Source organism: Elephantulus edwardii, unplaced genomic scaffold (genome assembly GCF_000299155.1).
Source record: "Elephantulus edwardii isolate Elephantulus edwardi_28Jun2011 unplaced genomic scaffold, EleEdw1.0 scaffold00270, whole genome shotgun sequence".
Classification (NCBI taxonomy): Eukaryota; Metazoa; Chordata; class Mammalia; order Macroscelidea; family Macroscelididae; genus Elephantulus; species Elephantulus edwardii.
Window position 1 is genome coordinate 2,105,804 of NW_006400020.1, and position 11,934 is coordinate 2,117,737.

The window sequence follows — 11,934 nt, forward strand, 5'->3', positions numbered from 1 at the left end:
TATTATTGCTTGGGTGAGATGATATATCTTTATCTTCACTGTTCTAATTTGCATCTCTCTAATGACTATTGATCTAAAGCATTTCTTCACTGGCCACCTGAATGCCTTCTTGGGTGAAATAATAAGATAATCATTCCTGATCTATCATACAATTCCAATTAGTTTGGAAATTCTTTTTCACTTGAAAAAAAAACTACCCAAGGATTTTTAATGTATGTACCTCTGAGCAACTTATGCTTATTATATTGAAAAACTGATAAATGTCTAAAAGCAGGTAAAAGTATAAAAATTTAGCTTTACTCCCCACACAAAAGAAATCACTTTAATATTTAAAGACTGGCAAAGTTCTATCACTCACTCTATTTTTAAAAAAAACAAAGATGTTTAAAAACAAAAATACAAGTTTCTCTCTAATATTTAAACATCTTCCAATCTTTTTTTCTATGCATTTGTGGTTACACACACCCTTAAAATTATTTTCTATATTGTTGTTGCAATGTATTGTCGAGATGGAACCAACTGATAGCTGACCCTCCAGTGGGCCTTCAAAGACTGTAAGTCTCATAGGAGGAGACTACTCATCTTTCTCCTGTATCTTTCTCTATAAAATACATGTAATGTTATATTCGGTTTTTCTAACATATATGGTAGCACTTTCTCTTTCTAAGTAAAAATTTAAAGGTTCATTATAGCTTATCTTACAGACAGATCAAATTTTGCTTATTTCCTGAAAATATAAATTTTTGGTGGTTTTAAGGTTTTTTGCTATTACTAACAAAATGGTGCTGAACATTTTTCTATTTCAGTCTTTGCTTTAATTTGGATTATTTCCTGAGTATAAGTGACTAGTAGGCTGTGCTTGTTTTAAGGAGCCCTGCTGGCATAGTTGTTATACTGCTAACCAAAAGGATGAACACCTCCCATGGTTCAAATCTCCCCAAGACTCCCTGGGAGAGTGATGGCACTCTCCTCCCATTATAATGGAAAGCCTTGGACCCCAATGAAGGGCCACTCAGTGGTGGAATTGGCTTGATGGCAGGGAGCCTGATGTTTTTTGGAGGACCCTTTGAACAGTTTTGATGATTTTCAACAAACTGTTTTCTCAAAAGGTACTGTCAGTCATTTACACCTTTACTGCAAAAGACAGTCTATTAATTTGCTCTTTCCAAACACTTGACCTTGAATCTTAATATAGTTGAATGTGCCTTCAATGTGCCATATAGTAATGCAGGAGGACATAGGAACAATTTATCTGCTTTAGCAGGTTTGCCAGTACAGAATATGTCCTTGCTTCTCTCTAACTGGCTTTAAAATTTTTTAAATTGTGCCTATGGCAACCAGAAATGTGCTCTTTCTGTAGATATATTTGTACACATGCATCATATAAATGGATTTGGGAAAAAGTGGTAACTCAGTAAGAATCACAGTCTACCTAATGAAATTGGCAACTGTCTGGAATAACTGTAAGATGGGCAGATAGTCAAAATCTGTTGCTTTCCCTTTAGACAAGGAGTAAAATTATCAGATTTTCCTTTAAAATATACTTTTTTTTACATTAAAAGGAAAACTAGAGAACTTTCTGTCTATACTGATTAAGTCAAAACACTGTTTTTATTTGGAGAATTCAGGTTGATTCTAAGAGTTAGGTTTAATCTATTATCTGTCATTTCTCAATCATTTCTGAAATAGTTCACCAAGCTTTCAAGTGATAGAAAAGAACATTTAGGTCAGAAGATGATTTAAAAGCAAATGATTGATTTTAAAAGGGAAATCCTTCCCATTTGTGGACCTACAAACACAGTTTGATAAGCTATGACTTATGAGCCCAATTCAGTATGTTGTCTGTTTTTGTATACTCTTGAGCTAAAAATATTTTTTACACCTTTAAATAGTTGAAACAAATTAAAACTAGAATAATTTGTGAAAATTGTAAGAAATAAACACTGTTTCATCCATAAATAAAGTTTTATTGGAACACAGTCATTCTCATTTTAGATGAATTGCTGATAGTTGCTTTTGTGTAGCACTGGGTGGGTAGCTGGGACAGACTGTAAAGCTCTGAAACTCTAAATTATTAATTATCTGGCCCTTTATAGAAACACTGCGGACTCCCGTCCTAGAGCAGCGTCGGTCTATGCTTCTTACGGAATCTGACAGCTTTAAGAAGTGTTCCCAGTGTTTTGCTCTTTTGCTCCTCTTCCATAATTCTCACTGCTTCCATTTTGTATTTACAAAAGATGCCATTTTTCATGACTTTATGATACTTTATATCTATTTGTTCTTGTTATGTGTTGTCGAGTTGATTGAGACTCATAGTGACCCTATATGTACAAGAGCCCTAAATCCTGCTCTATTTTGTGCCAGTCTTACTGTTTCCAACACACCCACTCCCACCACACCACTCACAGAATCGATCCATCTCATCGAGGGTCTTCCTCTCCTGTGCCATCCCTCCACTTTCCCAAACATGATGTCCCTCTCCAAGGACTGGTCCCTCCTTGCAACATGCCCAAAGTATGTCAGACGAAGCTTCAGAATCCTTGCCTCCAAGAAGCAGCCTGGCTTCACCCTGCCCAAGACAAAAATGTTTCTTCTCCTAGCAGTCCATGGTATATCTGGAGAAGAATTTTATTATTTTCTATAACTCTAATGAGAGTCCATTTCTACCATACTTGTTTGGCTAAGAGTATTTATACTATATATTTAGTATTTATAGTATAGTATTTAGAGTATATATAAGAGTCATTAGTAATTAAAAAACTTGGAAAAATTTTGGAATTCTGAACAAAATATGCTGCTGTGTTCTGTCAAGTTGGAACTGACCTGGTAACTTTCCAGCAGGTTTTTACAGACAGTAAATATCACAGGATGAGAATGCCCACCTTTTCCCCACAGATAAGCTGGTATCTTTGTGTTGACAGCTCAATTTCTTAAACTGCCAGAACTCTCTGAATATACGTAATCTAAAATTATATATGTTTGAAGATAAAAACAAGTGTAAATCCTTATGCACAAATTCAAATAACTCTCACACAGCTGATCCTCAAGTGGGTTTTCAGAGCCTGTAAACAGCACAGGAGAAGACGGCCCATGTTTCTCCCATGGAGCTGCTGGTGGGTTCGAACTGCCTGTCTTTGGGTATCAACACAACTCCTTATACACTAGGCCACCAGAGATTAAGGTAGAAACATTCCTATTCTTTTATTAACCTAAATTAAGCTCTATTAGCTGGAAATGGAAGTTAAGTTAAACAGTCAATATGTAAATCTTGCTTGTTAATGGAAGCTTTGCTGTATCAGGTTTGACTAAATGATACTAAGTTTTCCTGGACTATGTGTTACCCAAATCCAGAAAGATTTCATAAACCCACATGCCCACTGCCTAGATTTAACCTTGCATGATGTGCAGGACTTCTTTGAAGACCAGCCTCTTACTGGTTATTATTCTCACCCAGCTTACTCTCCAGTCTACAGCCCTGCGCTATCCAATGGCCCTTTATGGGGACATATTTGATGCTGTGCAGCTGAACCTGCTCAGTGATTCCCTAGGAAGTAGATTGAGCTCTTCTTTTGTTTGTTTAGGCAGTAAACTGTTGTGGGAGATCCAGCATTGTCCGTGACTCTGCCTTAGAGCACGTGTTACAAGCTGTAAGGGGAGTTTATGACTTCTCAGTTCTAAAAGGCTTCTCAGTTTTGGATTTCTGGAATTTGTTGCGTCCATATTTCTTCCCATCCTGTTGGGAGTTTCTGTTGTTAGCAACCTCCTGTGTGGTTCTAAGATAACTTGACCTTCTTGAAACCTCTCCAGATGTCACTGCTACTTTCTTGATCTCTGCAATATAAGCTACATTGTTTAGCTGAGTTAAGTTCTCTGAACTTTAGAAATTCTCCCTGAGACTATGAATTAACTAACACCCAAGGCAGTATAATAAACATGCAGCCACAAATGTCCCTAAAACCAAGCCTGCTGGGCAAGGCAGGATATGACTTGGAGTCTGGAGAAAGGACCATTTTGCTCAGTCGTGCGTCTATGACTACCTCCAGGTGCAGTTTGAAGCTAAGTGGCTAGTTTTTCTGATCCTCAGAGGTAACCTCTCATTAGGACACAGCAGATTTTGCAATTGTGAATGTTAAGGAATTCCATGAAGACTCTCTGGGACTATTAAGACCTCTGGTTTCAGAAGGTCTTTAAAGCACACTTCCTTCGGTATATGTAGATATGGTGGAGAGACACTTTTCTCTACAAATTTGACCTAAGATTGCCTAAAGAAGATTAGAATGATTGTAATTAATCTTTAAATTTGCCTTCAGAGTATACAGTTTCAAACTGGAAAAAAAATGTAAGAAGTTTAACATATCTGTCTGAGGTTTTCAGGTTGTCATTAAAAGGTTCTTACTGTTTTTGGTAATGTGGGTGCAACTTTGCCAGGGATCAGACTTGCACTAAGAGTTGCCTAGAAGTCTAGCGTCAGCTGTAGAACACTATCCCAATGATTTCTCAGTCTTTCTCTTAAAACTTCACAGCTTGGCTACTCTCTCAGACACATGGTATTGCCAGGATATAGCAGAGAGAAACAATGTAGTGGAAATAACACTATCTTGAGAGTCTAAAAGATAGGAGATTTAGTTCCAACTCGACCACTGTGCAGTTTAGCATCTGTCCTCTTTTCTGGAAATATCCATAACAAACAATACAAACCACACAGGGATGTTATGGAAATGAAATAAACAATAAGGCTTTTCTGAAAAGAACAAGAGTGTAAACATGAAAGGTGTAGTGATGAGAGTGCTTCCTGTCTCCCCTCCCACCCCAGAGACTATGCCCGTGGCATAAGGACTACTCTTCACCCACACTTCTGAGCCAGCTGGCTATTCTGTGGTCCTTTCCCCATCCTCGCTCCAGGCATGGGGGATCTTAAAGTTTGGCGAGGATCACATAAATCTATGAAAGTCTGTAAATGTAAATCTATGCAAATCTGAAAATGAGTGCAAGAGATAAAGTTTCCAATGCTTTGTTATCTGAAGGCTAGAACCTCCAGCTTGCTGTGTGTGGATGAGACAAGTGACTACAGGACAGAGTGTATCAGTACCCCTTACTACAGCTTCTCAGAGGCTTCTTTCCTGCTACTAATCTGTTACTACTGAGAATGTAATTACCATGGGCATTGTTAAAAGGTCTAAACATCTATACTTTTGTACTTTTGAGTTGTCTCGGGGGAGTTGGCATTAGAGGTTTTTGAGTGGTGGTGGTAGTCTATATATTTATATAGATTTGTGTGTATATGTGTGTGTATATATAAAATCTAATTTTTGTCATTAGTACAAATAAAAATAACAAAAAGAAACTTAATTCTACAACAAACAATAAAAACGTCTTTTAAGTATGTTATAAGGGGCAAACAACTTAAAAACGTTCTAACATGGAAATTTCACAAGAGGAAAATTAGAAACGAAGGGCATGTGTTTTACCCTAAAAACCTGAGTGCAGTATCATGTTATAAGAAACCTTTGTACAAACTTTAATTAAAAGGATAGATGTAGCTTTAATGTTGTGTCAGATTAACTGAAACTAAATAAATATATTTAAATAAGTATTCAACAGCAACCACTTTTCCAAATTTTATATCAGTAGTAAAAATGGACCCAAAAGAGAGCCCAAGGGTGAAATATATTCTGAACTCTGCCTATAGACCAGATGGCAAAACTTGTTCTCTAATCTAATGGCTTTCTTTTAATCACAAGCAGATAGTAGGTTCCCTATTATTCAGAGTTTTATAAATACATTATTCTTAAGAGGACTTCCTACCATTTATTTTACTCATTTAAGACCACAATTTTATTTAATTCATCCTCATATTATTCCTTTAGGGCTCATCCTTCTAATTATTCCTATCTAAAGTGACAGGAAAATGGAATTACACTACTTGCCAAACAGACATCCACTGGTGCGTCTCTTCTCCATGGTCCCTGGGGCAGATTCTGCCATTGCTCTCACTCGGTCACAGACCATGAGCTTTTGCAGGGCTGTGTTCGTGACATCCCTGTTTTTGAACGCTAACACCTCACGTGTGCTTGGCACAGAATATGTACTCAGTGAAAAACCTGAATGAATGAATGAGCAGTAATATCCAACATATAAAGCTGACAATATACCAAGCACTGCCTTTATAGATGAACTCACTTAGTCCTCACAACCCTATGAAACAGGTACCATCATCACCAGCATTTTACACAAGACATGACGGAGGCAGAAGCCTACCGAGACTCCCTAATGTAATCTCTTAATCACCACAACACTCTGACCCAAAAGGGCCCATGCCTGCTAATAAATCGAACAATTTTCTCTTACAAGAAAAACGGGCACACAGTGCTTCTGCCTGTAAACATTTCTGAGTTTCCATCAGATACAGCTACGTTGTGTGGTTTCTTGGGAGACTTAAAAAGGAAAAATAACTGGACACAGGCATCCAGTGGAGAATAAATGAACCCCCAACCTTAACAACTGCTGCATTTGTGAAGCTGTTTCTCAAATACCTGTGGGGATTTGTGAGAGCGCCAGCTGTACTGGTGACTGTGGAGACTCGCCAGTAGAATATTTTCATCAGTGTCCACCTGGCCAAACCGCAGTGTCTCCTGTGTGTCATTACAGATCACAAAATGGCTGAAGACCAACTCCTCTACCTCAGGGCATTTGTTCTAAAAGAAAAAGAATACGAAAACCAACGTGCATCAGATTAATTGCAGGATGTTTGGCAGCTGTCTGCCCAGTGGCGATTGTTACAACACAGAAACACTGAAAGATCTGTTGTCATTAGCTCTGGTATACAAAGTATTCTATACTTCCAGGATAAACTCAAAGAAATACCTAAAAAAGACCTTAAATGTTCCAAGAATGTGTTTTGATTTATGCTCTTGTAAAAGAAATCATGTAAAAAATAAAACATACACACAGAAGAGGAAAAGAACAATGAGATCCCTCAAACATTTCTTAAAGTGAATTAACATGCAACAAAGAATGCTGTCCTGGGTAGTGCACGTTTTAAAGTGGAGTTCTGGAGGCTAGAATTACCATGCTTCTGGCCTTCTAACTCGACAATCAAGACCAATTACCAAAGCCACAGCCTGTACTCTTACAGAAAGTAAGGATCACATAGGAATACGTCCCCAGATCCCTTAAGCAGAAGGTGGCTGTGTGTGCACGTCTGTGCACGTCTCTCTCTCTCACTGTGTGTAAATCTTTTCAGAGAGAGGTAAATAATCACAACTTTCCCTCTATTGTTAAGAAGATGAAAACACAATACAGATTAACTAATGTCACTTTAACTCAAGCTGCATTTTTCAATTCAAATAATGTTAGTTGAAAAATAGGTGTCAGCTAGCTGTTAATGTCCTTCACCAATTACGTAAGGCTCTGTTAAATAGTCAAACCTGCCAGTACTGACACTACCTTTCTCAAAGGTATCCCCACTGGTTACTGTCACAGTGGGACTAGAGAGCATTATGCTAAGTGAACTAACTCAGTCACATGAAGACATATACTGTGTAAGACCATTACTGCAGAACAAGAGCATCCAAGGAGGGGAGGGGGAAGCTGAGTGGAGAGGATGGGGGGAAGGCGGGGCTTAATCATAGGGTCTCAGAATTTGATGGATGGAAGAAGGGGTGGGTAAAGGAAAGGGGGAAGATGCGTGTAAAAAACAATGTATACGAATTTTGTAAGTAAACCTGTATAAAATAAAAAAAAAATAAAGACTAATAGTTTCTTTTCTGAGTCTTAAAAAAACCCCAAACTGATGAGAGTACTGCTTTTCTCACTTTGGTTAGGTTATGGCTAAAACGCCACACTTACAAACTAAAAAAGCAAATGAATGATTTGAGAAAACACACTCCACTTACATACATACACACACACGCCCCAAAGCCACTGCAGAAACAAAATCTAAATGATGTTTATTTAATTGGGTCTCAATCTTCTAAGTATGGATCTAAGTCCTGCCAAAATGTCACATAACATCATTTGCAATTTTATTATTTAGGAACACAGTGATTCTTTCAAAGAAGCCCAGGAATAAATTTGATCTCATGGTGACCCTGAGTTTCCTGCCTATTCTGCCTTTAAACCATCCCATCCTATCTTATATATCTATTTCTAGACCTTTAGTCAAAAGGGAATCATAGTGTTTAATTAGTTGTATATGCTGGGAATTTTTTTCAGGTTAGTCTTATTACTTACTGAACATAAACTTCTCTCCTTAGAAACATTTCCCTCTAAATAGAAGATAACTAACGTGAAGGATATAACTATAAACGTCTACTTATTTTGATGTCTCAAGACTGAGATTCAGTTTTCATAATGAATTGAGATCAATTTGTTAGTAATATAGAGGTTACGAGATACAGCTTGTGTAGGGGGAAAAATCCCATTACTCTTCTCGTCTCTAAAAACTGATCGTTAATAAATGATGAGAGTTTTAGGGGAAAAAGTAACTAACACAAGGGGTTATTTACATTTTTCTAAAGAATTTAAGAATACTCGGAGTCCTGAGGGAACTATTTCTCCATGACTTCTTCATCTGTGGAGTTCATTATAACTGCAATCAGTTTAAGTATTTCTTGGAATATTTTAAATTCAGAAACATGATAAAAAAGTTCATATGTATTTTCTGTGACATCATATAGCATGAATCTCAGAATGATTACATTTGTAATTAAAAAATTGCTTATCTGTATCTAAGCTATGGCTGGAATGTCACACAGTCATTTGCCATTAAACAGGAATACTGGTCTGACCCATGATAGGTAACCAAAATGTAGCTTTGATTAAAAATTACTTTCTTTAAATGTTTTGTTCAAATCTGGGAATGTGACATCGAAATATTAAGCAAACTGCAAGTGTTATTGTAAGTTCTTAATCTGGTTTCATAAAATATTCATCATTTGCAAAAGAGAGAATAGAAAAATCTATGGCTAGAGAAACCAGACACTGAAGAAGGCTTCTGTTAATCTTGAACTCATGACCTCAAGATGGAAGGCTAAACTGTTTCATGCTTCAGTTTGTCTGGTCCATTTAGTGTGTGTAAAACTGACTTGACTTAGATATGAACTGGATATAAACTATGTGGAGAACTCATATGACTTGATTATTAAATTATCTCTCTCAATGGCAACAATTATGTTGTATATTAACACAGCACACATAATAAAATCCAAGACTGGGAAACTAAACTTCCTCTCTAAAGGTAAAAGCCACATTCAGAACATCTTAGAAACAATGAACTTAATAAGCCTTTATAAGACCATTTCAAAATCAAATGTCCTATAATTTGGAAGTAGTACATTTTTGTATTTATTTTAGAATACACAGGGTTAGATGCCTACCACATTAAAACTTGGTGGCAAGTACCCTTGACATGGGAGGAAACAAGAAAATTACAGCAACAATTACAGAAGTATATCCTCTTGTGGCTCATGTTAACATTGCCAAATCCCTGTATAAATCAGAACCAACTATTCATAGAATGTACCTGTCAGCAATATGCTATGTGACATATGGCTCTACTTAATCAAATATACAATTCCATTTTTTAAAAATCTCAGAATATTCCTTCAAGGCATTGTGTTAGCCAGTCAGTCACTCACACTCTGATGTGGTTTAAAACATTTAAATATTTATGCACCATATTTTATTTATATGTATAGCTGTGTCTAAGAGAATATTTTTACCCTGGGAGAAAACTGATCTTTCTGAAGGCCATTTTGCAGTAGTTGCTACTCATGAGTCCTCTTATAATGGCTCTGATACCAAGACAAAAACACCCTGAGTTTAAATGCTCTATCAATGACTCTTTTATATTTGCTGGGCTTGTTTTTTATTAAATGGATTGTTCAAAATATGACAAAAACCAGAAATTGGAGCCATGGAGAGTTTTTTCACATTGCTATTTGAACCAGCTGCAAAGATTTAGATCACACTAGCTCTTATTTTACGCATGTCCTTTGCAACAAGAAAACCATGGAATGCCCTTAAAAAAGAATTTTAAAATATAAAACAGATGTGTTATCTTCTTTCCTTTTGCTATTGTAGTGCCATGTTAGGTAATTAATTCCTTCGTCTTGTATAGGTCTTCATGCATATAAAGAAAACAGTTTACTCATATAAAAATTCTTAAGTTAGGGAATGAGAGCTCCTGAAAAACCCCCATCCCTACATCTTGCAAGAGGTCAGTACGGGAGTAAGGACCTTCTTCTCTTGGGAAGCCAGCTCCAGACAAATACATGGAATGTGTGCTGTGTGAAGAAGTGTTTCCACTTAAATAATAACACACTTAATGGCAGTGTAATATTACACTGACAATCAATAACGGAAACAGAAATGATTTGTTCTTAGATAGTTGAATGCAATGTTGTCCAAATATACTGCACAATCCAAAAGCACACAGTTCAAATCTGCCAGCTGCTCTGTGGGAGAAAAACGGACAATCTTCTGTGCAATTTACCGCCTCTGAAAACCCGCTGGAGGTCAGCTATGAGTCAGAACAGTTCTGACTTCATGGCACACAACAAGTGGAAGCAATCAGTTTCCCCTTTTCAAATAAAGCATTTAGTACAGACATCACCCTTTTTTGATTCAGTTAATTTCTAAGAAAAAAAGAAAAATTATTGCTGTTCCAATTGACTAAAAAAAAAATCTTCTATTCAGGAATCCAGTAATCAAGATGATAATAGAAGAAATGGCCAGACTTCATTATGTTCATAACTTAATAAAAGAAAGAATGACCAAGACTTTATCATACTTACATAGCTTATCTGATAGCTTTGTGACATTATTGTCTGTCATGTTTGAGAAAGATGGAATTTTAAGATCAGAAAGACTCACATAGGTCTCTCATTTCTGCAATGGATGCTTAGATAATTTGGTACATAGCTAAATTGAAGCTCTGGCAGACTAAAGCCACAATACTTGGAAAAAAAAATTTCTGGGAATATGTTCCTTTCCACACAGATGCGGTATATTAGTCACAAAAATGTGGGCATGATCTTCTATGCACGTGTAAAGAGCCCGTAATCTCCAAAGTTTTAAAAAAAGAACATGTATCAGTTTGTCAAAAGAGGAGTGTCCAAAAATTATGGTGTCTACCAAATTCTTAATTCTCTCACATTTTTTGTTTAGATCCTTCTTATTAGAAGCGATAACATACAGTACCTAATAAAAGATCATACATGACCAAACTACAAACTAGTTTGCAATGTGCTTACCTGTTGCCAAGCCTGTATTGCCGTGTTTAGAGAATGAAGTGCATGCTGTCCAAAATTTACAAATATAGAGTCAATTATCATGGTGCAGTCAAGCAGCTTTCCTCCTGCATCAGTGGAAACTGCAATTTGTCCCAAGATGCTGAAGGGTTTCACTACACTTTGCATCGTAACATTTCTGCACTCTAGAAGTTTACAGTCGGCCTGAGCTGAGAACTGGATCTCCCGACAGACAGAACCATCTGCCCACTGTCGAAGGTACATGTGTGGTTCCCTGAAGGAAACAATCATGTATTCAAGTTCTGATGGCACATTTTTATCAGGAACAAAAGGCTGCAGATACTGGGGAGGAGCTATTGAAAAAACAAAGAAAAAACAGCAAATAAGATCAGCTAAGGGGGGATAAAAAAAGTGAGATGACACATCATTCACTTTTTTAGTTATTGAGTTCTAGCATTTGGTGTTTAGTAAGTTTTAACATCTTCTTGACAATATAATTTTTGAGTTATATTTGATACTTGCAAACAAAACTTTGTTTTGCTTAATTGTTAGGTCTCTTAAATATATGATATCCAAAGGTCACATTCACACTCACAAATTTTATCACAAAAAAAATGACAACATAAAGAGAAGGTAAATATCTAAAAAGAGTTTTGTACTTCTGCTCTGTATCTACCAGACA